The sequence below is a fragment of the Vombatus ursinus genome, unplaced genomic scaffold (genome assembly GCF_900497805.2).
Source record: "Vombatus ursinus unplaced genomic scaffold, bare-nosed wombat genome assembly UNPS02003292.1, whole genome shotgun sequence".
Classification (NCBI taxonomy): Eukaryota; Metazoa; Chordata; class Mammalia; order Diprotodontia; family Vombatidae; genus Vombatus; species Vombatus ursinus.
In genome coordinates this window covers 12294026-12320422 of record NW_020943070.1, presented here as the reverse complement: position 1 = coordinate 12320422, position 26397 = coordinate 12294026, and the positions used below count along the sequence as shown (strand labels likewise).

The 26397-nt window shown below is 39.3% G+C and overlaps 1 long non-coding RNA gene across 2 annotated transcripts; it reads left to right on the top strand.

Moving 5' to 3' along the window:
* The first annotated feature begins 2461 nt into the window (after positions 1-2461).
* LOC114049807 lies at positions 2462-10320 on the top strand. 2 transcript variants are annotated; one of them, XR_003569908.1, is made up of 3 exons: positions 2462-2497; positions 7881-8058; positions 9954-10320. It is a non-coding gene; the product is annotated as an uncharacterized LOC114049807 (long non-coding RNA). The 2 variants fall into 2 exon arrangements; XR_003569909.1 differs by lacking the exon at positions 2462-2497 and adding an exon at positions 6448-6497.
* The last annotated feature ends 16077 nt before the right edge of the window (positions 10321-26397 follow it).

Sequence of the window (26397 nt, the reverse complement as noted above, 5' to 3'; positions counted from 1 at the left end):
TTCATAACTTTCTTATTGGCAGTGATAATGATTGACATGTCCATCTGCTATGGTAGCCATGGGCACTCCCTAAAGCCTGGATTTGGGGACTTGTCTAAGAATTGTGCCCAAGGAACTGCTTAGGACATTTTATATGGAATTTGGGGATCCATTGGATTTTGTGGGATTTCTTGGTGCAAGGTAATGGGGAATGCATCTGATGGGAAAATGCCTGATCCTTCCCAGAACACTAGAAATCTTTTTGGAATTGGGCTATGGATAAAAGTGCCAGTGACACCCCAGTTGATTTGCTGAGAAAAGGAGAAGCTACATCAATTTTCAATTTTTAAAATAGTTTTTCTTTTTCCTGTGAATTATAATTCTTTCTCTCTTGAATTTCTATTGAGGGATGAATGAGGACCGCTGTGGGATTAGAATAGGCGGACAGCAGCATCTGTCATATTATGAGGAACCTAGTGGCAACTGGGAAAGGTGGGGGTTCCCAGGGCAGCCCACAGTGGAATGGCCCATGTCCCAGGCACCAATGGCAGCAGAGTAAGCAGCCATGCAGGTCTCAGGGGAATGGCCCTTGCAATAGACATTGGAAAAGGCAAACCTAATGTAACCCTTTGCTTATTGTAATCTAGAACTGATGGGACCCCTCCATGCTGCTGCTATTACAGTATGCATTGGACAACTCTTCCCTAGGAAAGGCTTAGAGGATCAAGGGGTGGCTGTTGGGAGGTAGCTTGCTTTCTGGTGATGGCAGGGAAGGGGGGATATTGATTCAGCCTGCCTTGAATAATGTAGGCAGTCTCTCCCTCAGCTGAGGTCTCTAAAAGGGTAAAGATTTGGTTTTTCATATGCCCAAAGGGCTATAAAACTGTCCATACCCTTTGACCCAGCAATACCACTTCTAGTTCCATACCCCAAAGGGATCATAAAAATGTGGAGAGGACCCACATGTACAAAAATTTTTATAGCAGCTCTTTTTGTGGTGGCCAAGAATTAGGAATTGAGGGAATGCCTATCAGTTGGGGAATGACTGAAAAAGGTGTGGTACATGAATATAATGGAATACTATTGTGCTATAAGGAATGATGAGCAGGCGGACTTCAGAAAAAATTGGAAAGATTTATATGAACTGACACTGAGTGAAATGAGCAGAACCAAAAGAACATTGTTCACAGTAACAGTCACAATGTGAGATGATCAACTTCGATGGACTTATCTCTTCTTAGCAATGCAAGGATCCAAGACAACTCCAAAGAACTCATGATGGAAAATACTGTCCACATCCAGAAAAAGAACTATGGTGTCTGAATGCAGATCAAAGCATATTATTTGCTCTGTCTCTCTTTCTTTCTTTCTTTTTTTTTGTTTATTTCTTCTTTCTCATAGTTTCTCCCATTGGTTCTAATTCTTCTTTACAATATGACTAATGTGAAAATAAGTTCGATATGAATGTATATGTAGAGCCTATATTATATTGTGTGCTGTCTTGGGGTGGGAGTAGGGAAGAGATGGGAAGAAAATTTGGAATGAATATCTTATGGAAGCAAAAGTTGAAAACTAAAAATAAATAAATAAACTTAATAAAATTTAAAAAAAAGGAGTTGAACCAAGGCATTTCCACTTTAATCCAAAGGAAAAAAGAAGTCCAACTGGGATTTAATAGAAACTGGGATTTAATATATTCATATATTACATATATGAATTTATAAATATATATTAATTATATATGCTATATATAATACTTGCACAATGATATTAAACATATTTTCACATTTGTCATTATGTAAAGAATTAGAACCAAAGGGGAAAACTACAAGAAAGAAGAAAATTAAAATTAATCCCAAATTAAAAAGAAGAAATTAAAGGGAGAGAAAGAGAGAGGGAGAGAGAGAGAGAGAGAGATAGTAGTATTCTTTGATCGGCATTCAGACACCGTAGTTCTTTCACTGGTTGTGGGGAGCATTTTCCATCATGAGTCTTTTGGAATTGTCTTAGATCCTAGTATCGCTGAGAAGAGTTAAGTCTATCAAAATTGGTCATTGCAGTGTTGCTGCTGGTGCTGCTGTTTACGATGTTCTCCTGGTTCTGCTCACTTCATTCAGCATCAGTTCATGTAAGCCTTTCCATTTTTTTTTTCTGAAGTCCACCTGCTCATCATTTCTCATGGAACAATATTTGACCTGGTTACAGCTAATTGGAAACAGCTGAGTGGAGAAGGGGAAATTCAGAGAAAAAGAGCCCTAGGAGGCCTTCCTGCTTCTGTTTGTGCTGGCTGCATCCCTTGAGGAAGCTCCTATTGCCTCAAGGGGAGTTGATTGTATAATAAACTGTCTGTGGGTATTGAGCAACTAAGAACAGGTGCAAATGTACTCTGTGTCTTTAACACTCATGCCCTGAATATCGTAACTTATGTAAATTGTGGTTTGTTAAATTTTCAGTTCTTGTATTTGAGGTCAGTCAGGCAATAAGCATTTCTAAACCACTTTCTGTCCCAGGCACTGTGGTAAGTGTTGGGGATTCAAAGAAAGGCCACAAGAAAGAGCAGTAAGACTCTATGTACAGGATAAATAGGAAATAATTAAGAGAGGTGGCACAAGAATTCAGAGGGATTGGGGAAGGCTTGCTGCCTTCTAGCTGGGACTTGAAAGCAGTCAGGGGAGCTTGGAGGAGATGAGGAGGGAGAAGATTCCAACCCTGGGGGGCAGCTATAGAAAATGCCCAGAGTCGAGAGATGGAGTGTGTTTCACTTGGAATAGCAATAAGGCTACTATTACTGGATGGAAGAGGAAGTGGGGGCATTTAAGAAGTAAGAGGACTAGAATGATTGGGGTGGGGTTAAGTTATGGAGGGCAGTGAATGCCCCCAAAAGAGGCTTTTGTATGTGATCCTAGAGGTGATAAGGAAACCCTGGAGCTTACTGAGTTGGGGGTAGGAGGGGAATATGGTTGAACCTCAGCTTTCAGAAAACTACTTTGGTGGACCAATGGAGGATTGATTAGAGTGAGGAGAGAATGGAGGCAGGCAGTCTCACCAATAGGCTCTCATGATGGTCCACATGTAAAGTAATCGAGGGGCTGCACCAGGTTGATGGTTTTATCATAGGAGAGAACGGGGAGTATTTGGGAGATGTTGCAAAGGGTGAAATTATCAGACCTTGGCAAGAGATTGGATGTTGGTGGTGATGAGAGAAAGTGAGAACTCAAGGATGACATCTAGTTTGGAAGTCTATGGGACTGGAAGGATATCGCTGCCTTCAAAGGTCTTAGGGAAGTTTGGAAGGGGAATACTTTTAGGTAGAAAGATAATAAGCTCAGTTTTGGACATATTGAGTTTAAGATGTCTGTGGGACATCTGGTTTGAGATGTCTGAAAAAATCAGAAATGTGAGACTCCGGAGGTCAGCAGAGAGATTAGGGCTTGGAAATCATCTATATAAGAGATAATAATTGGATCCATGGCAGCTGATGACCAAGTGAAACCCAATAGGAAGCCCAGTGATTCTGATGCTGCTTCAGTTTGTCCTCACTGCTTCCATTGGGAGACCCTCCATGAATGGCACAGGGTTGGCATCACCCACCTCATAGCCCAGATTATTAACCTCAGGGACTCAGCCCTTCTCAAGAGGAAGATGAAGCCTGGGGTTTCTGCTCTTTTTTCTGCTCTATATGCTGTCTGGTGTATTGCTTCCCTTTGTCGTGTTTTTCCTTTGGGTGTTATTGTTATCTCTCTGTTTTAACATTTCTTTACCTACCCTGGTGCTACCTACACCAGGTGACTCACACCCCCAGATGTGCCCAGTATTGGACCTCAAGCTATTTTAAGTGATGACAGATTCTGTGGGAGACTTGTAAGAACTTACCATGAAAGGGTGTGGTTTAGTAGAAGCATAACAGCTATATAGGTTATGCTAGTTGTTTTTTTTTTTAAATAGCATCAAGCCATCTTCCAGGTTTGATTTCTCATGCCACTAAGGTTCAGGTCATAGTTGTTGGCTTAGTTTCCTGGTGGCCTAAGAATAAAAATCACCCCTAAAACAAGGATGCCTGGGGTGGCTCTTCCACATGTTTGACTAGAACATCAGCACGGCCATCACCGAGGCAGAGAAACTCTGCTCAGTGGAATTCATGATTTAGTATGAGTAAGCAGTTTTTTGATGTAGAAATGAAAACTGTAGATACTCCTATGGAAAAATGTTCTAAATCATTATTGATTAGAGAAATGAAAATTAAGACAACTTTGAGATATCATCTCACACCTATCAGATTGGCTCAACTGATAGATGCCCTTCAATTGGGGAAAGGCTAAACAACTTGTGGTGTATGATTGTGATGGAATACCACTGTGCTATAAGAAATCATGAGCTGGTTTATTTTAGAAAAACATGGAAAGGCTTGCGTGAAAAAGTAACGAGCGAAATAAGCAGTATAAAGGGAAAGATGTACAAAGTAACAGAAATACTGTCCTAGCAATAACTTCGAATGACTAATTTACCTTGAGTATCATAAATACTCAAGTCAACTACAAAGGACCTATGAAGGAAGATGCTATCACCTCTGGAGAAAGAGTTGATAAACAGAAGTATGTATAGTATAGTTTTACACACACACATATACACACAAATATATGTGTGTGTGTGTGTGTGTGTGTAAGTGCACGCTTATGTATATATCTGTATATCTGTTTAATTGTAGTCTTCTCTAGGCAGAATGGGGAAGGAGGGGCAAAAAAAGTACACAGAGAATAAACGAACACTTACAGGGAAGTACAGAAAAGCTGGATAACTTTGAAAACAATGTGTAGTGTTTATTACATTTTCAAACAAAAATAATCTGAAATGGAAATTCAGAATTTTTTATTGAATCCTCTCTTTATGTTCTGCTGTGTACATCTAAATGTTATCTATTTTCTCTTTTTGTATTTAAGTTTAAAGTTATGAAAGTACCTTTGAGATTAATATGTCTGTTTTCTATAAGTTACCTTACCAGGCAGGAGCACTGGACACAGAGTAAGCCTGTTTGCTGCAAGGAGCCAAGCAGGAGTCTGTACTGTGCCACAGTCTCGCTCACTCCCAGATGCCTTTATTGGTGTTCCCTTTCTGACCTTGTGGAGCTGTACCCAAACCCTACCCTGCCCCAAACCAGTCTTGCAGTCATGCAGTCTTGCAAAACATCTTGCTTCTGTGTCCCATTTGTTCCTGACGAAAACTGTCCATTCTTTTCCCCAATTCCTCCCCAAACCTCCCCTTTCTGGTTTTCATGTGTAAATCTTCCCTGGCTCTACTGGGCTGTGGGCTCCTTTGTACTTTGCACTGTGGTGCCTCTGCACTAGTGTCTGATTTTCTTCCTAATAAAACTTTTCTGCTTTCAACTCAGCTTGAACTTCTCTGCAATTTGGAGGGGTGGGCTTTGCCCACTTGACATAATGAAACAAAAAGAAATTGTAATAAATGAGAAAGCAAGGGAAGATGACATGGAGTTTTGAGACATGGAAAAGGGTAGGAGAGAGTTTGTGGTGATTGACTTCCATTTTCTCGGTGAAGTTTGAGACAAGGTACTTTACTGAAATAGAAGGAGGAGGAGGTGGTGTGGCAGGCTTGAGGAGAGGTTTAGAACAGGTTCTCTAGGGAATGTAAAAGAGAATTAATTTTAGAAGATAAAAAGACTGCTTTACTGTATTAAACACCCAGTTGAGATTCAATCACATATATTTGAATTGGACCCAATCAACTGGGTCATGTAACTTCCTCTAGCAATAGCATGTCTGTGGGAGTGAAGAAAACAGATGGGAGGCTGAGGGCAGGGCGGTAACCCAGGGTTGGGATTTCACCAGGCATGAATAGTAATAAAATAAGGGATTAAGGTATTAGAAGCTATAGTTGAATGGCAAGGTTGAAATTGGGAAAGGAGGAAACACTGACTGAAGGAGGGACTGGAGATCTCTGTGAAGATAAAGAATATTTGCCTCTTGCATATCGTCCTCTTTCAAAATCAGGACATTGCTCTTCCTCAGTACTGTGGCCACTCTTCTGTTCTGCACAATCTTTCAAAGGTCAATGGTGTAGTAATCCCAACTAATTCAACAATTTGACAAGCGTTTATCAGACATCTCCTATGTTAATAAAGTACAGGGAAAGATGGAATGATAATTAGTCATGTTGAGATAGACATATTTTAGAGGTTTTTCATTTTCAAAGAATTTTGTATTGATATCTTTTGTTTTTGCATTATTTCTCAATATATCTCCTCCTCATTCCCCTATCCAGATAACCATGGTGCTGACAGATTACATGGAGCAGTAGCTACACAAAGGGATCAATGAGCACTGAGTAACCTTTAATGGAGGAGGGTTTGTGGAGTGATGGCAGAGGAGGGTCTGTAATTGGCAATGTTGAACAACTGTGGGGAGTATATGAGAAGGTGCATCCAGTAGGAGGGAGGGAGGCCAGGGATGCAGTGTCTTCTGGAAGTGTTCTGTGATTCCTAGAACATGGAAGGAGTGGGAGAGGTAAAAGTGTAAGATGAAGGGAAGTTTGTTAATGATCAAATACAAGAAAATTCAAGAATGAGCAAGGAAATAGCTGACAGAGCTGGATTGGGGGTTGAGAGGGGACATCCTGGGGTAAGTGGGAATGAGAGAATGGGGACAAGTAGCAGGGGAGAGGGTGATTTTTATGTAGGCAGCTAGGGATTCTGTGTAACTAGGACTGGGAGGGGAGGTGGTAGGAGCTGGCAGGCCATCTGATGTGGAGATGTATTTACTGGCGCTTTTACCTTAAGAGTTTGTGAATGGCTAAGAGTAAATTCTGTTGTCTTTCAAGGCTAAGAAAGAAATTATATAAATCTTAGTGTTAGCAGCACATAGGTGAGGTACTGACAGCGAGAAATCTGATATCTGAGTCTTTCATCCTAATCTCTTTAGTAGAGGCCTTTTGTTGAAGTAAGTATTGATCATGGAAGTAATGAGTTTAGGCTCTAAACCCATCATATTTTAGAGTATACAAAGCTGAGAAGAATAGCTATAATCTTAAATGGTTGAATGAGGTACAAAAGGTCTTAAGAGCCTGGAAAGTGAGTTTTTGAGTTAAATTATTTCTTATTCTTCCTTGACCTGTCTGTTCCATCTATATACTTATTATTATTATTATTTTTTTTTTTGTTGTTGTTGTTGAGGCAGTTGGGGTTATGTGACGTGCCCAGAGTCACACAGCTAGTAAGTGTTATATGTCTGAGGTTGGATTTGAACTCAAGTCCTCCTGACTCCAGGGCCAGTGCTCTATCCACTGTGCCACCTAGCAGCACCCCCATCCATATACTTTTAAGGTTTGCAATGTTTATATCTATATCTAAATCTATATCTATGTCTCTATCTATCTATCTATCTATCTATCTATTCATTGTTTGAACCTCACGACATTTACTTTTCTACTTTGTGACCAGTACCAAATACTGTTCTTATTTTATAATACAGTTGGAGGTCTGGAAGTGTTATTATTGCATCATTCCTAATGTTTAAAAATCATTTCCTTTGGCATTCTAGATTATTTTCTTTCTCCAAATTAATTTTCTTATTGTTTTGTCTGGATCTCTAAATCATCCCTTTGGTATTTTGATTGGTATTTGAACATATCTGTATATTAAGTTTGGTAGTATTTTCATTTTTATTAAATAAGCATGGCCCAGACATGGGCACTGACTATTTCTCCTGAATATCAACATTTTGAAGAAAAAATTTGAGCAAAATGTCATAATTTTGAGCTAAATGCATATAAACGTGTGTATATCTCTATTTATTAATTCAGATGTGATTCTTGAATATAATCAGTCTCTTCTTTTCATACTTTGCATTGTGTAGTTGCCTAATCAAGATACACCCACTTCTTCTTTTTAGTAGTTTCCACTGATGTCTGAAGAGATAGCGGTGACAGGCACTGCCAGGTCAGGATTTCACCTTGCACACATTCACTTTAAGATGTGGCCTCTGGAAACAAGTTTTTTCAAGAACTGAAGAATTTCTATATTCATGATACTAAATTGTCTCTTCACACCCAAACTTGAACAACATGGAGGTTTGTGTGATAACCAGACAACTTTGCTTTCAGTTTGAGTGTTCCTGGAAATCTAAAAAAAGTAGCCAGGCATTAAACCATTATTAAACATTGTCTTTTGAAAACTAGTTGCTTCATTCTGTGTCAACTTTATTTGAGAAAATGATGTGTAAGATAAAAAATACAATATTTGATTTGCAAAATCTTCTTTATAGGCAGAAGAATCATGATGAGTTGTAGGAACTAAAGATGGTGGTTACAGATGACAATCTGTGAAATATTTGGAAACATCATTTCCTTGGTAATTGTTTTGCCAGCTCATCCTACAGAGAAAGGTAGATGAAGCAATGATAAAATTAGCAAAACTACCCTTGAATAAATATTCATTTTGATATGCACGCATATGGAGACATGCGGTAACATTTATGAATGGCAACTATGTATTTCAAAATGAAAAAAAAAATAAAAAAAAACAGAAAGTCCTAGAAGAAGTCACTAATTAGGCTTGGCCCTCTCATTTTTAAAAAGAGGATTGGGCTATTGGATTTCCAAAGTTTCTACTGAGTCTCAAACTTAAGTGATTCTTAGTGTTGAGGCAACCGATAAATGAATCCACTATTCTATATTCTGACCAAACTAGACTCTTTAGTATTTCCTGTTCTTGTCCCAATTCCTACCATCTCTGTGCTTTTGATCGTGGTACTCCTCATGCATAGAATGGTCACCCACCCCTGCCCTACCATTTTTACCATATAAAATCCCCTCTTTCCTTCAAGGTTCACTCATTCCATGTTACCTCCTTGCTAAACTTTCTCAAGATCCATCCAAGTGAAAGTGATCTCTCTCTTCAAATTTCAACTGATATTTTTTCTGCATGTCTGTTTTACATCTAACACATTCTACTTCCTAACAAAACCATTTGAATATTTTCTCTTTTTCTTCCTCTTTGGTTGTAAGCTTCTTGGAGTTAGAGTTTATCTTAAGTATGTAATACATTGTCTTTATGTTACTGAAATGAATTTTATAAACTGTACCTACTGAACACATTACCCAATGCTGAAGAAATCTATTCAAAATATATTAACAGCACCTGAAGAAGTATGCCTCTACCCTACCCAACACCAGCTCTTATTATTATAGAGGATGAGGATACCAAAGACCTCATATTTTAATATTTTGAACAACATTTCATTTCAGACCCTTTTTTGAACCCTGGCAGCATGACTTTAATACTAGCTGCTTTGTGCTAAAAACACAGCCAGAGCATGACTGGAGGGTGAGCAGACTAGCCTTAACATCTTCTGCCTGAGTACCCTCTGGTGACCAGCATGCATATTGCAGCCTCTTAAAAAAGGGTTATCTCTAGTGGAGCCCAGAAGAAGGACTTTCAAGATCACTTGATTGGTGGTTCAAGTAGAGAGCCTCCTAGTGGGCAATTCCAACATTGTACTTCCTTGCTGGATAATTAGTACAGTGATAATATTGTCTTTCTGTACAATTAGGAAAGCAGCACCACCCAACCCTAGGATTCTTATTAGGAGGGGTTGTGCTACAGATTATTATTAAAAAATGATTGCTAATATGAATATACTCTACCACCTTAATTGATGCTATACAATACAGAAAAGAATGGACTTTATTTTAGCTTTGAACACCTTCTTTCACTGAACATGCTCATTATTGAAAGACATGAATTATTATTTTTAATGAATGAAAACACATAATGCCTGCATGCCTTATCGAGCTACGATCTTCTTCATAGAGTTTACTGCTTTAATGAGGTTATCTGACCGAAGTTCTGAAAGAGAAATGAAAGCAGGCATAGGCAAATCTCAAGTTCATTTTATCTAAAAGAAATAATTTTACTCACTAAGGCAGTAGAAACAATATTGTAATATTGTTCTCCTAAATTTCAGATTAATGGGACTGCAGTAGAGAAAGGCCTGTTCTTTCATTCATCTCCTTCCAGACCTAAGTGGAACACAGTACTTCAATCAAACTGACTGGAATTTCTATATGACTTTAAGGCTTACAAAATGCTGTTCTCTCCATAACCCTGTGAAGCAGGCATTTATGCTCATTTTTCAGGTGAGATAATTGAGACTCACAGAAGAGGTGTGAATTGTCCATGATCAAACACATAGTCAATGTTAATGTCAGAACATAAAGCCAGGCATCTTGACTCGAGGCCCAGGGTCTGGGTGCATGATAGCAGGTAGAGGGTCATCCATATAAAAAGTCAGGAACAAAGTCAGGCATGAATGAATGAAATTCAAATTTAACAAGGGCAAAGAATTATTATTACCATTACTATTATTATTATTATTTGGTTAACTCATGCTTAAAACAAATTAAGAGGAGATGAATACTAGGGAGCTAAGTTGAAGTGACTTGTGCATGATCACTTGCGACAGGTGAAGGATCTGAACCCATGGCTTCCTGTCACCAATGCTAGCTTTCTAGCCACTGCCCCAAGTTGAATGGCCACTCAGAACAGAAATTTGGAGGAAAAAAAAACATCTCTTGGTTCACTGGTCACAGAAAATAGGGCTGGAAGTAGCATAGCTATACCTCTGAGGCACAGATTCTGGAGCTAAGAGACCCAGGTTCAAATCTCACCTTGGGAACTTTCACCTCCTTGTACGACCTTGGACAAATCACTTTACTTCCTTGGACTTCACTTTAACCATCTGTGAAACTAGGGTGATGAACTAGAAGACTTCTAAGATCTCCTCTACGTCTATGATTCTTTAGTGTTGCCTAATAGGATCAGCCTGAATTGATGAAAGTTTCCATTACAGGCATTCCCTAGACTAAGGGCTTTTCATGGTGGCATTATTTGAAAAGAGAATTTGAAGGATCGTGTCCCTTCCTTCTGATTGACTGATTACATTCCAGTCAAAGGACTAAGAAATGATAGATACTCTATCTCTAAGAAGAGACTGCATTTTTGGGTTTGGGAATGATGGGACAGGGACTGGAAAGTGAATTAGAAGCTAGCAGTTTCTTAAGCTTCTTCCCTTTTGTAAGATTTTCACTTGCATAGCTATCTACCTTGTTGAGCAGTGTCATTGTGCCCTAAATCCATGAGCTTGCTCTTACCTGAGGCCCTTAACTTTACACTCATTTGATGCATTTCGGGTCTTGCCATTGTTGCATCACTAGTGACTGTTGATCCGAAATATCCTTTAATAAGTACTTTTATCTCCAGGGTTGTAGAGTGTAGCTTTGGTGTTCAAATTTCTCTCCACCTCTGCCAAGTGCCTCCCCGCAAACAATTTATTTTAGTAGTGATTACATCATTTCCAATCATTTTTGTCGATGTAATCCTCCTTGATCACTGATATAGTCTACAGCTGGTGCAGTTAATGGAGCACTGGCCCCGAAATAAAGAGGACCTGACCTCAAATTCAATTTTAGACACTTTCTAGCTGTGACCTTGGGCAAACCACTTCACTCTGCCTCAGTTGTGTGTGTGTGTGTGTGTGTGTGCACGTATACATTCACATACATAAATAGATGTACATATATATAAATATGTCTATATACACATACATACATACATACTCGTATACACATATATACATACACATAGATACACTATATGTATATGTATGTCTATATCTATATGGCAGACCACTCCAGTATCTTTTTCAAGAAATCTCCAAATAAGGTAGCTGAGAGTCAGACATGATTGAAACCACTCAACAGGAATGAAGTATTACTTTTGCTGGAGTGAGCTGACGGTTAAGTTTTCAGGGTGAGCTTTTATACTTTGGAAATAGGCAAATCAGGGCTTAGCCTACTCTTTTTTTCCATTGTCTAGACTAAAGAAATTGATGGAGGAAATATTAATGGTACAGATTAAACTTTAAAGTGTGTCCTGTATAAATTTAAAGCATTATTTAGATGGTAGTTCTTATTTTTCTGTTGTTGTTAATGTATATCCTTAGATTGCTTTCAAAGTCCTTGATAAGCTGGCTCTACTTTTACTTTTCCAGTTTCTTCTATTCATTGACATTGACTTCTTCGGTCTTCCTTGAATGAAAAATTCTGTCTTTTGATTCTGATTGTTTTCACTGACTGTTGCTGTGTCCAGTAAGGAGATTACAGGAACATATCAGAAAGATCATGCACTATGACCAGGTGGGATTTATACCATGAATGCAAAGGCATTGCTGTATTAGGAAAACTATCACCATAATTCTGGAGAACAATTTGGAACTTTACTAGACAGAGATAGGAATTGTTATCTCTACCTTGGGTACCTCAATACTAGAGTGCAGAAGCACTTTTGATGAACTATATACTGAGGCAGAAGGGTCTTTTTAGTCAGAATTTCTGATTCTTGCACAAAAGTCTTGAACTCTCTTCTAAGAGAGACCACCTTCTCTAAGTGACTACTTTATGACAGGGAATGCTTTTATATTGTGCCATCCTGTAAGGCTTCAGTGAATGTTGAAGTGGAGGCAATGGGTATGGGCAGGGGATAGGGGCATGGCTAAGGATCTAATAGAAAATCTGGTACTCAGCTTATGCAAACCCATAGAGAAGTAAACTTGCTAATTTAGTATAATGTATTTTGAAGAAGACTGTAGGTCAAGTTTTAAGTTGAATAAGGCTTGAATTCCCTATTGCCACTCTAACAGCTTACTCATGAAAATATGACTTCTGAATGATACAGTTGATGTTTTTAAAAGGAGAATTTTTGTTTCAAATTATATTATCACCGATAGAAACTGAAAAAATAAGAACAGCGAATCATGAATTCCTTTGAAACTGTTACCCTTATTCTTTAGCCCTCCTCTCCTCATGTTTGTGGAGGATTTCTTTACTTCCTTTACATTTACATTTCCTTTACATTTCTTTACTTCCCCTGAGGGCAGAAGACCTATCACGTGGTATGGCATGGTAACTCTCCCTCTATCCCAAAGACCAATGAGGGTGAGGGGAAGGGGACAGATTCTGCTTTCCTGATGTTAGACCAGACTTACCAAACCTTAATTGAACTGATTTACTAGTGAATCAAAATGTAACGAAGGAAGAAACAGTTCGGACGATGGGCTAAAATGTACCTTCCTCAAGTCTAATGTCAATTCAAAATCAGAGGGTCACGGAAATCTCTAACAGGTGAAAGCCAAGGTTAATCAAGATCTCCATATATACAAGACAAGACAGTCAGAGAATCACAGAACTTCAGAGCTGGAATGGAGTCCAGTGCATTCCCAAACCATGTGGAATCTTTTCAGCAACACAAGTGATGAATAGTCATACAATCTCTGCTAGAATCCAAAATCTATTTACATTTCTAAGAATTTGAAACTTTTATTTCCTTCATCCGAGCTAATACATGTGAAACATTTCATAAACTGTACATGTTACTGAATAAATATCAGTTATTATAATTACTCATGGAACAGAATAATAGATATTGCAAAATGCTAAATCAGCTATTAATTACTTTATTTGACTTTGAAATGATTTATATTCTGCAAATATTAGAATGAAGGTCATAAGGAAGGGATATATCAGGTTTTTAAACCTCTATGGTGATAGCAGATCTAGGAACAATGCATGGAAATCACAAAATGATAAATTTCAACCCATAGGAGGAAAAGGTTGTGAATATTTAGAGTTGTCCAAAAGTAGAATGAGTAACTCCAATTAAGTCACTATCCCATTCATTACAGCAAGGTCTTTGGAATTGTTGAAAGGGAAATTCTTCATCTGGGCTTTCACTCTGATTAGAGGCAAAACTAAGGACAAAGAGGATTAAAGGAGTTTATTACAAGTCAAGGTAGAAACACATCACTGGAGATCAGTGATGGCTTCAAGGTTAGGCCAGTTTTTATTGGGAACTTTCATATGAGTAAAGACAATTCAGATGGGTCAATGTCAGCAAAAGAGGTTGCGTCCTTGCATCACAGGTAATGCAAAAAACTGCAGACTTGATTTTCTGTTGCCTTTCCTAACAGAACCTCTCCCAACCCTGGGAGTCAACCCTGATTGACAAGTTGGGCTGGGAACAATAGGTCACTGAGTCAACATAACTTTCAATGGTATACACCTCCTCCTCTCTTCTGATACTGTCACCCCCCTGGTATAGGCCCTCATCAGCCCACACCTGAACTATTGTAAAATGTTTATGTCCCTTCTCCGAGTGTTTCCCCAGTCCAGTCCACCCTCCACTCATCTTTCAAATTAATCTTTCTTAACACATAGGTCTGACCATGTCATCTCACTCCAACCCCATTCTATAAGCCCACTGGCTCCCTATTACTTCTAGAATCAAATATAAAAACCTCTGTGTGGTTTTCTAAGTCTTTCACAATCTGGTTCCCTCCTAATTTTCAATCCCTACACATTCTGTGACCCACTTACCTTTGTCTCTACTCTTCCTTGAAGAAGACACTACCTCAGACCTGTACCACTGGGCAGTAAATAAGGGCCAAAATTAAAATAGGCTAAACTTCTTCAGGCCACAGATAGGTTAGACTGGAGACAGCCTGGCAATAGTTGGTTACCACAGGTCACGTGACAAATAGAAGAGCACAGTAGTATCCTACATTTTTCTTTTCTTTTTTTAAATTGTTAATTTATTTGTTTTTAGTTTTCAACATTCACTTCCACAAGATTTTGAGTTCCAAATTTTTCCCCATCTCATCCCTCCCCCCACCCCAAGATGGCATGCATTCTGAATACCCCTAATCTGCCCTCCCTTCTATGTCTCCCCCCCTTCTCTTATTCCTTTCCCCTTCAATTTTCCTGTAGGGCAGGATAGATTTCTATACCCCATTTCCTGTATATCTTATTTCCCAGTTGCATGTGAAAACAATTTTTTTTTTACTTTTGTTTTTAAAATTTGGGGTTTCAAATTTTCTCCCATCATCCCTCCCCACCCACCCTCATTGAGAAGGCAAGCAACTCGATACAGGTTATACTTGTGTAGTCATGCAAAATACTTCCATAGTAGTCATGTGAAAAACCAAGTATATTTCCCTTCATCCTATCCCTTCCCCCATTTATTCTATTCTCTCTTTTGACCCTGTCCCTCCTTAGAAGTATTTGCTTCTGATTACCCCCTCCCCTAATCTGCACTCCCCTCTATCATCCTCATGTTCTCTTGTCCCCTTTCCCTCCTATTTTCTGTAGAGTAAGATAGATTTCCATACCCAATTGAGTGGCTATGTTATTCTCTCCTTAAGCCAAATCCGATGAGAATAAGATTCAGCATTCCCTCTCACCTTCCCCCCATTTCCCCTCCTCTGTAAAAGCCTTTTCTTTTCTGTTTTATGTCTGTATAATCCTCTCTCACCCCTTAATTTTATTCTCCAGATAATCACCTCTTCATCTTCAACTCATCTTGTGCCCTCTATTTATCTGTCTGTCTATGTATCTATCTATCTACATACATATAATTTTTTCCCTCCAACTTCTCTAATACTGACAAAGGACTCATGAGTTACAAATATTATCTTTCCATGCAGAATGTAAACAGTTCAACCTTAATAAGTCTCTTATGATTTCTCTTTCCTGTTTACCTCTTCATGTTTCTCTTGAGTCTTGTATCTGGAAGTCAAATTTTCTGTTCAGCTCTGGTCTTTTCATCAAGAATGCTTGAAAGTGCCCTATTTCACTGAATGACCATGTTTTCCCCTGAAGGATTATACTCAGTTTTGCTGGGCAGGTGATTCTTGGTGGTAATCCTATCTCCTTTGCCCTCCAGAATATTATATTCCAAGCCTTCTGGTCCTTTAATGTAGAAACTGCTAAATTTTGTGTTATCCTGATTGTGTTTCCACAGTACTTGAATTGTTTCTTTCTGGCTTCTTGCAATATTTTCTCCTTGACCTGGGAACTCTGGAATTTAGCTACAATATTCCTAGGAGTTTTCCTTTGGGAATCTCTTTCAGGAGGTGATCAGTGAATTCTTTCAATGTCTATCTTACCCTCTGGTTCTAGAATATCAGGGCAGTTTTCCTTGATAATTTCTTGAAAGATGATGTCTAGGCTCTTTTTTTGATCATGGCTTTCAGATAGTCCAATAATTATTAAATTATCTCTCCTGGATCTATTTTCCAGGTCAGTTGTTTTTCCAATGAGATCTTTCACATTGTTTTCTAGTTTTTCATTCTTTTGGTTTTGTTTTACAGTGTCTTGATTTTTCATAAAGTCACTAGCTTCCATTTGTTCCATTCTAATTTTTAAGTAAGTGTTTTCTTCAGTGAGCTTTTGGACTTCCTTTTCCACTTGGTCAATTCTGCTTTTTAAGGCATTCTTCTCCTCGTTGACTTTTTGAACCTCTTTTGCCATTTGAGTTAGACTATTTTTAAGGTGTTATTTTCTTCAGTATTTTTTGAGTTGCTTTTAGCAAGTTGTTGACTTGTTTTTCATGATTTTCTTGCATCACTCTTATTTCTTTTCCCAATTTTTCCTCTACTTCTCTTACCTGCTTCTCAAAATCCTTTTTGAGCTCTTCCATAGCCTGGGGTCAATTCATATTTTTCTTGGAGGTTTTGGATATAGGAACTTTGACTTTGAGGTCTTCTTCTGGTTGTATGTTTTGATATTCTTTGTCACAAAAGAAAGATTCTATGGTCTGACTTTTTTTTTTTTTTGGCACCATTTGCTCATGATCCCAGTCAATTACTTGAGCTATAAACTCTTTGTTAAGGTAGGGGTCTGCTTCCAGTGTGGAGCATGTACTGTTCCAAGCTTCAGAAGTTTTGTGCAGCTGTTTTCAGAGAGACTTCTAGGAACCTGTAAATTTTCAGTTCTTCCAAGGTGTTATGATGAAGGGTGAGGCTCCTTTCCTGGCCTGTGCTGTGGTCTATGAGTGACCACAAGCACTCTTTTCTGTCTTGGAACTGTGAGGAGGATTCCCTTTCTACCACCACTATAAGTTCCACCATGCTAATGCTCCTCCTTGCCCCAGAACTGTGACCCAGATCCAAGCATGGGCAAAGCAAGAGAATCCTTCCTCAGCACCAACAAAGAAATCCCTGCAATTCCCCTCTGAGTGCCACTCAATTCCCCCTCAATCTGTGGCTCAGAAGCTCTGGAAGCAGCCACTGCCCTGGGGCTATAGCTGGGACTGGGGCTGGAACCAAGTTCTCCCTCACTGAAGTCACAGACTTTTCCTACTGACTTTCTATGTTGTCTTTGGCGTTTCTGGATTGAGAAGCCTGGAAACCACCACAGCTGCCTGTGATTAAGTCTTCTGAGGCCTGATCCAGGTTCACTGAGGCCTGTTTTTCCTGCATGCCCATGCTGAACTGTGTTTCAATCTTAGCAGGCATGATAGACTTTTCCAATCAACCATTCAGGTTGTCTTGGGCTGGAAATTTGTTTCACTCTGTCTTTTTGAGGGTTCTGCTGCTCTAGAATTTGTTTAGAGCCATTTTTTACAGGTATTTGTAGGGGTTTGGGGGAGAGCTCAAGGAAGTCACTGCTTTACCTCCACCATCTTGGCCCCATCCAAGATTCTTTTTTAATTGTAGCTTTCAGATACTCCAATTATTCTTATGTTTTCTTTTCTTGATCTGTTATCTCTTATGAGATATTTCACATTCTCTTCTATTTTTTCATTATTTACATTTTGTTTTATTACTTCTTGATCTCTTATAACTTCGCTATCTTCTCCTTGCCCAATTCTGATTTTCAAGGAGTCATTTTCTTCCTTAAGATTCTGAATCTCCTTTTCTAATTGTTTGACTTTTCATAATCTTGTTTTTCTTGGATTTTTCTTCTTCTTAATATTTTAGTTTTTCCTCAATCTCTCTCATTTGATTTTTAAAGTCTTTCTTAGTTCTTCTTCAAATTCTTTTTGGGCAGGTGGACATTTGACATTACTCTTTGGGGTAGGAGAGGCTCTTTTTGCTTGAGTATCCTCTTCTGAAGACAAATACTGGTCTCTATTCTCATAGTAGTTGTCTATGGTTGGATTCTTTCCCCTTTACCTGTTCATTTTTAAAATTTGTAGCAGCTTATTTTTTTGTAATCACCTCTAGCCTCTGGACTGGAGGATAGTCTCAACTTTCACTTCCTGGTCAGTGTGAGGAGACTAACCTCCAACCCAATTAGCTCTAGGGTTTCCCACTTGCTGTTTCAGTGGAACTAGCCTGGAGGAGTTTACTTTTTGCAGGGAACAAACGTCATCCTGGGATTTTTCTTCAGATCTTCTCCAATTGTCCCAGGAGGACCACTGTTCTGCTCATACTCTTATTTGTTTTTACTGCTCTATGTTCACCATGAGTTGTTATTATTATCTTGTTCATGGGGGAAGTCTAGAGAGCTTGGCATTTTCTGACCTACTTCTCCATCTTCCCAGAATCCTCCAGTGGCTTGCTTTCTAACGAGAGCAGGGAAGAGAGACTCAGTCCACTCTGAACAATGGAGGCCATCCCTCATCTGAGGCCTTCAAAGGGGCAAAGATGTAGTGTTTCACCCTCTGTCTCCATATTGGGCTCCTACAGAAGGGGAAGTCATAACTGCTGAGCTAGGGAGGGACCACTGAGTGAGCAGAAGTACTTGTAGATCCTTGACAGGTAATTACTCCTGGGATAGGCTTCCTGAAAGAGGGTAATGACCTCTTAGTTCCCTTCTTCCAGAAGACTGCTCTATGTGATGAAGCCTGGTGACCCTGCAATGAAGGTCTTCATCTCTCTTGGAAGCTCAATCATTCTGGTGCTGCCCCTACTCATCCTTACTGCTTTACATTGGGAGATTCACTGTGAATGGCATATTTTGGCATCACCCACCTCATAGACCAGATTGTTAACCTCAGGGACTCAGCCCTTCTCTGAGATTCTGGGTAGGCTGAAGGATTTTCCTTTCAGGTGCTTAACCCAATGCCTTGCTCTAGAGAATCCTGCAAAGTCCATAGACAGAGCTCCCAATAAACTCCCAAATTCTATTTGAAAAGTCCCAAATGGTTCTTTCAGCACAGTTTTCAGGCAAGCTCCAAAGTTCAGGCTTTTAGAGAGGATCCAGGCCTAGTACAGCTACTGGGTCTGGAGAACACTATCACCATTTGATGCAAAAATTTACAACAAACCGCAACTTACACCATTTATCATCTTCAGGGAATTGTTTTTAAGGTCACAGAGTACTTTTACATCGGGCCCTTTCTATGGGCAGTCTTGCTGAAGGCCCCAAAACAGTTTTCTACCCAATCCATTCTTGGCAATAGGAGCTTCCTCATGGGATGCAGTCAGCACCAATGACCAGGAACGTCATCCAGGTCTCTCCTTCTCTGAATTTCCCCTTCTCCACTTAACTGTTGCCAGGACAAATACTGTGGGCTAGGCCTGATTTTTGCCTCTCCTAATGGATGGGGTCCAAAATGTCAATGAAATGGGCACTTCTACTCCACTCAACAGTGAACTAAAAGAAGTTTACTCAGTCATGTCCAGTCTGGAACCGAATAACCAAAAAGTCACAGGGATTATGCAACCACTGTTAACTCTAAAAATACCCAAAAGCTCATACAAGTCATCACAACCACAGTTAACTCTAAGAAATAAAATAAAAAACAAAACAAAAAATAAGGCCAACAGTGGTCATAAGTAAAAAGCTTTTTGTATTCCATTGGAGGAAGGAAGCTACACACACGTGTTAGGGCCTGCTCTAAGAGGAGGCACATTTTAGAGAGGCCAAATCTTAATACACATAGCAATGACTGTGCAGTAGGATGTACTTCTGATAGTGATGGGTAACAGCAACAAAGAAAAAAGTTTGACTCATAACAGGGCTTCATGACCAGAATGTGCTTTCTGAAGGTGCCTGTCTGAGCTCAGGGACCACCTCAGTCTGGTGTGAAACAGTTCTGGGATTTTTCTGTGGAAGATTTGATCCAGAGGGTGAACTCAAAGTATTGTTGTTATGCCAAACCGAGGGTACAACTTGCTTGCTGGGCCTTAGCTTTGGAAAACAAGTGTCTCCTAATAGATAAAGAGTGGAGTAAAAAGAGAGGGGTGGTCTTGGCATCAGGATCCTGACAGTCATATCAAAGAAAAGTATCCTGAATAAAAATATTACATTGATTCTACTGACCGCAGTTTCCCTGCCTCTGTGTCAGTCATGCTGGTATATTGGTCAAGCTTAAGAGAGAGCTATCCATTGGCTTCCTTGCTTTAGGGGTAACTTTTGTTTTAGACCACCAGGAAGTTAGGAGGAAGGGAGCTAAGAGGTCAAAACATCTTGGCTGTCCAAGGGTCAAACTTGCTACCAAAGTCTCATAAATACTACTTCTCCTACAGCAGTTCCTAACCCACCAGTCAGGACCTCCCTTTCCTTACCATCCCCATAAGGAATGGAAAGTGAATGACCAATTCTTTTCCCTTTTAGAGGCCTCAGCTGAGGGAGGGACTGCCTCCAGTATTCAGGGTAGGCTGAATCAATAGTCTCCCTTCCCTACCATCAACAGAAAGCAAACTACTTCCCAAGTCACTCCTTGATCCACTAAACCCTTTCTAGGTAAGAGCTAGCCCAATGGATAAGGTAATAGCAGCAGCACGGAGAAGCTCCATCAGTTGCAGATTATGGCAAGCAAAGGGCTACACTAGTCTTGACATTTCCAGTGTCCAAGGCAGTGTCCATTCCCTTGAGGCCTGCATGGCTGCTTACTCCGCTGCCACTGAGCCTGGGCCATGGGCCATCCCACTGCCTGCTGCTCTTGGACCCTCACCACTTTCAATTGCCACTAGGTTCCTCACTTTTCATTTTGCTGAGTCTAAGTAATGTCCCCACTCCCTGCATTGTGCCTACCCACCAAAGTCCCCTAATCACAGAGGCATTACATGGTGAGATAGACAGAGTTCAGGGCCTGGAGTCAGAAAAAAATGAGATCAAATCCAGCCTCAGACACTTACTAACTGTTTGACCATGGAGAAGTCACCTAATCTCTCTCTGCCTCAGTTTCCTCAGGTATAAAATGGGATAATAATAGCACCTGCTTCTGTGAGTTTTGGGGGAGATCAAATGAGATAATATTTGTCAATCACTTAGCACAGTGCCTGGCAAGTATTAAGTGTGAAATGAATGCTTCTTTCTTCCCTCCTTCCTTCTTTCCTTGGCTTGAGATCTTTATCTCTGTGTCAGTAATGACAAGGATCTCTCCTTGCTGAGATATAATCATGCTCCTCCCTCACTCTGCCTGGCCAAGACTGCTATGGACCCTGCCAGAAATGGGACCTGGCACCTCCTCCCTTTGCCAGGTCTTAAACACTGCCCCTCTGTGTTTGACAACACTGTGCCTGTTTTCTTTTGAGTGAAGCGACGAGTACTGGAAATCTGTTGGAGTCTCAACAGTGACCCTGTTCTAAGACCTGATCAATGCTAGGCCATGTCACTGTTGGGACCTAAGAACTACCCAATAAGGAGGTCTGAGTGCTGCTAATGTCCCCTTCTCCCAGGTCTAGGATCCTTCCAGCTTCTACCATTGCTGAATTCTGAGCACTGCCCACCTCTGCCAGGCTAAGCATAACTATGGGAGAGACTGCTATCCTGCTATTCTGAGGCCTGTTCTGGGAACCATCCCAGAGGGGCTCCCCACTTATCCCTCAATAGAAATTCCAGAGAGAAAGATTTATAATTCACAGGAATAAGAAACTCTTTTTTAAAATTTGAAAATTGGTGTAGCTTCTTTTCTCAGCAAATCAACTGGGGAGTGTTTGGCACAATTGTTCATACCCCAATTCCAGAAAGATCTCTAGGTTTCTGGGAAGGATCCAATATTTTCCCTTCAGATGCTTCCCTCATTGCCTTGCCCTAAGGAATCTCACAAAATCCAGTGGACTCCCAAATTTATAAAATGTTCTGAACAATTCCTTGGACACAATTCTAAGACTTGCCCACAAATCTAGCTTTAAGGAATGCCCATGCCTACCACAGATGATGCACATGTCAATCATTGTTACTGCCAATACAACATTAATGGAAATTCACCAAAGAAGAGTCTGTACTATTTATCATTTTACGTATGCCTCTTAAGGACATAGAGGATATGCAGATCTCTTCCTAGCTACATGCCCACAGCTTACCACCCTATCTAATCCCCTTGAGGCAATTCGAACTTGCTCATAGTATGAAACCAGCACCAACAGAAAGAAGGAGGCCATCCAATCAATCAATCAATCAATCAGTCAATAATCCTTTATTAAGTACTAACTAGGTGCCAGGCACTGTGTTAAGCTTTGACTACACAAAATTAAACAAAAGATAATCCTTCACAAGGAGCTCTTAATCCTTTCTCTTTTGTACATTTGTTTTTACGTTATTTTTTCAGTAAATTGCACGAAGTTTTTTTGCTACTCTCTTTTATTAACTATCCCTGTGTAAAAGCTAATTGATGTTAACTGATTATCAAGGGTATTGAGGGACTATTAAATGGTGAAATTGATAGTGGGATGCTAATCAGTGCTGGGCATCCAGGTGGTGCAGTGGATAGAGTGCTAGACCTGGAGTCAGGAAGGCCTGAGTTCAAATGTGATCTCAGATACTTGTTATCTGTGTGACCCTGAACAAGTCATTTAACCCCATTTGCCTGCATTTCTGCATCTGTAAAATGAGCTGGAGAAGGAAATGGCAAACTGCTGCAGTATCTTTGCCAAGAAAACTCCAAATGGGGTCTTGGCAAATCAACTAAACGGCAACAACAACAAATCAAGGTTTTGGTTACAATAAGGAGGAAGTAACTGTTACCAGACATTAATGGTGGAGGGGTAACCCACTGGAATAGAGGCTTTGGTGAAAGCTGTAGAAAGGGAACCCCAACCTCTCAGAGATGGTTGAACTAGACACTCTCATTGTTCTTGCCAACTTGGTGTTGGCAACTAGGAGATCAGGCATGGATGTGGGTCCATATAGGCTCCATGTGGGATCTTGGCTAGGATTCCTGCTTCTCTCTCTGAAGATTGAAGTCCCACATCCCTCATGGATGCTATATTCTGTGTCACAGGCTCCAAGGTCTCTTGGCCAATGTGTTCAGTGTCACAGGGCTTTCCTTCAGAGAATGGCCCCACCTGCATGCACAGAAGTGGTATACTGTTTTTAAAGCCCCTTTTGTTGCAGTTACATTTTAACCCCCTCCTTAACTTCCTCTGAGCTTCAGTGATATGTACTATTGACATAAATCTTACAAGTCCATTCCATGGCATTATATCCACCCCCCAATTCCTACTCTTGTTTCAGATTTTTATACTTATCTTTAAAAAAATTATGGAATAAAACAGAAATTTCTAAAATGCAGCATAATAAAATAATTGCCCACGAAACTGCCAATCTATTATGTACAGCTTGCTATTTCTTTTAAATATATGATAAAGTTATCATATACATTTCTTTTTGTTTCATTTTCCTTTTTTTCTTTCCTTTCTCTACCCTCACCCTAGAGATGGCTGCCATTAGATAAAAATAGGTGTATGTGTGTGTATGTATATGTTTGTATGTATGTAAATTTTTTCTTTACATACTTTTATTTATAGATTCTTTACATGCAGATAACATCTTTCTTCATTTATCCTTTTATTTTATTCTTGAAACAATATTGCTGTTACTGTATACAATGTTCTCTTGGATCTACTCTTTTTGCTCTTTACCATTTCATGCAAGTCCTTCCATGCTTTCTAAGATCATTGAGCTCATCATTTCTTGTGGCACAGTAGTATTCCATCAAAACCATAAACCACAAATTGTATAGCCATTCACCAACTGATGGGCATCCTTGCAATTTCCAGTTCTTTGCCCCTAGAATGAAAGATACTATAAACATCCCATTCACATTCAAAATTATACTACTTATTCATTAATTTCCATCAATCTTATTTTTACTCAGTTTTCTTTCTGTCTTTCTTTTTACCCGATCCCTGTTACCTCATCTTTCCCTCTCACTTTCTCATTCCTGATGCCACCCATGCCTCCAAGAGTGTCCCCTACACTCTCTTCCCACCCTTCCAATCCCAATGTACACAGCCCTCCAAAAGTCCCTCTCTGATCTTCTCCCCCCACCCTCCCAAATCACTATCCATCGACTACTCTAAAAGTCCCTCCCCAACACTGACCCTCAGCTCTCTCACCTCTCTACATGTTCAGAAGTCTTCTACACCCTTCCAGATGTGGACATTGTTTCCTCTTCTACGTAGATGAGAGTAAGTTTCCAACATGACTAGCCCTTCAGCCCCACCTACTTCCTCTGTGTTAGTTCTTCCTTTTAAGCCCCATTTTTATAATGTAATTGCTCCCTTGTACATTTTACTACCCAATTTTGTATTTAGAATCACCCCAATCACACACAACTCATCCCCAACCTTTTGTTCAGAGTACCTTAATAATGATGATAGCTTTAGGAACACTGATAATATTTTCATATTATATATGTATATATATATATATATGTATAAAATGAACAGTTTGAACTTATTGACTCTCTTACAATTAGTCTTTAATGTTTTTCTTGTATTTCTTCTGGATCTTTTATATTGAATTTTCCACTGAGTTCTAGCTTTTTTGTTCTAAATACCTGAAAGTCTTTCAGTTTGTCAAATGTCCATTTTTAAAATTCAGAATTATTTTCAACTTTGCTAGGTAAGTTACTCTTGGATGCAACACCGGCTCTTTCTGTTTTTGAAATACAGTGTTCCAAGAGCTATGATCTTTTATTGTAGATACTGCCAGATCTTGTGAACTCCTGAATGTATTTCCACTGTATTTAAATAGTTTCTTTTTCTTGTTGCTTGCACTATTTTCTCCTTAACCTGGGAGTTTTGAAACTTGGCTATGACATTCCTGTTACTTTTCCTGCTAGGATCTCTTTCAGGTGGTGCAAGGCAGATTTTGTCCATTTCTACTTTGCCCTTTTGATCTTGAACTTCAGGGCAATTTTCCTTAATAATTTCTTGTTATATTGTGTCCAGATTCTTTTTTTTTTTCATCATAACTTTCAGGAAGTCTGAAAATTCTATATTGTCTCTTTGTGATTTGTTCTCCAGATCAGTTGTTATTGTCATGAGATGTTTCAGATTCTCTTCTCTTCTAGTTTTATTCATTCTTGGTGTCTTCTAACATCATTTGGTTCCTCTTGCCCAATTTGAGTTTTCAAGGAGCTATCTTCTTCCTTAAGATTTTGTATTTCTTTTCCCAAGTGATGAACTTTCTTTTCCTATATGCATCTATCTTTTCAAAATTTTAATTGTCCTCTGTTTGGTGTTCAGAACCCTTCATGGTCTCCTCTTCCCTCCTTTCCAGTCTTCTTATACCTTGTATCCTCATTCCCAAATTCTAGGACAGATCATTGAAATGATGGTTTGTGAGCAATCAGAAAAGGAGAAGGTAATGGCTAGGACTCATCATGGGTTCATTAAGAATAATTCATACTAATTAATCTCAGATTTTGGTTCTTTTCTTTTTGGGCAAGGAAATGCCACATCCATAGAGCTTCGGAATTTAGGCCATGTATTTGACCAAATGCTTCGTGGTATCCTATGAACATCATGAAGAGATATGAACTAGATGATAAAGCTATTGGAATCCTCAGAATTGGAATGAACCTCAGGAAGGATCTGTACCTGAACTCATTCCCTTTCCTTCAACCATGTTCTTGAGAAATGATCATGTAGCCTCTTCTAGCAAGGCCATCAGTTACTTAGGACTCCGTTTTGATGTTCAGTCATTTCAATTGTGTCTGACTCTTGATGAATTCCTTTGGGGTTTTCTTGGCAAAGATAGTGGAACGATTTGCCATTTCCTTCTCTAGCTCACTTTATGGATGAGGAAACTGAGGCAAACAGGGTGATATGATTTGCCCAAAGTCACATATCCAGTAAGTGTTTGCAGCCAGATTTGCACTCAGGAAGATGAGCCTTCTTGACTCTAGGCCTGGCACTGAGATACCTACCTGCCTGAGAAAGCATTACTTTCTGACAATGTCTTAGCCAATTAGTCAACAAGTATTCATTAAGTATCTGCTAAAGGCCAGGCATTGTATAAAGTGCATTATATATATATGTGTATAAAGGTTGCTACCATAATCTCATATTGACTGAAATCTATCATTTGTGATTTCCACCCATTGCTCCTAGCTCTTCTATCACCACAGAGACTGAAAAACATAATCTGTCCCTTCCTGATGACTCTAATTCTGATATTATCAATTATAAAACATCAACACCAAATCTAAAGTACTTATTAATTCATTTACTATTTTGCAATATCCATGCTTCTGTTCCTCTCCATGTGTAATTATTATAATTGGTATTTATATAGTGATTTAAACTATTAATTGCTTCACAGACATTATCTCAGATGAAGTAAATAAAAGTATCAAAGTTGTTAAAAATGTCAATAGATTTTGGATTCTAGCAA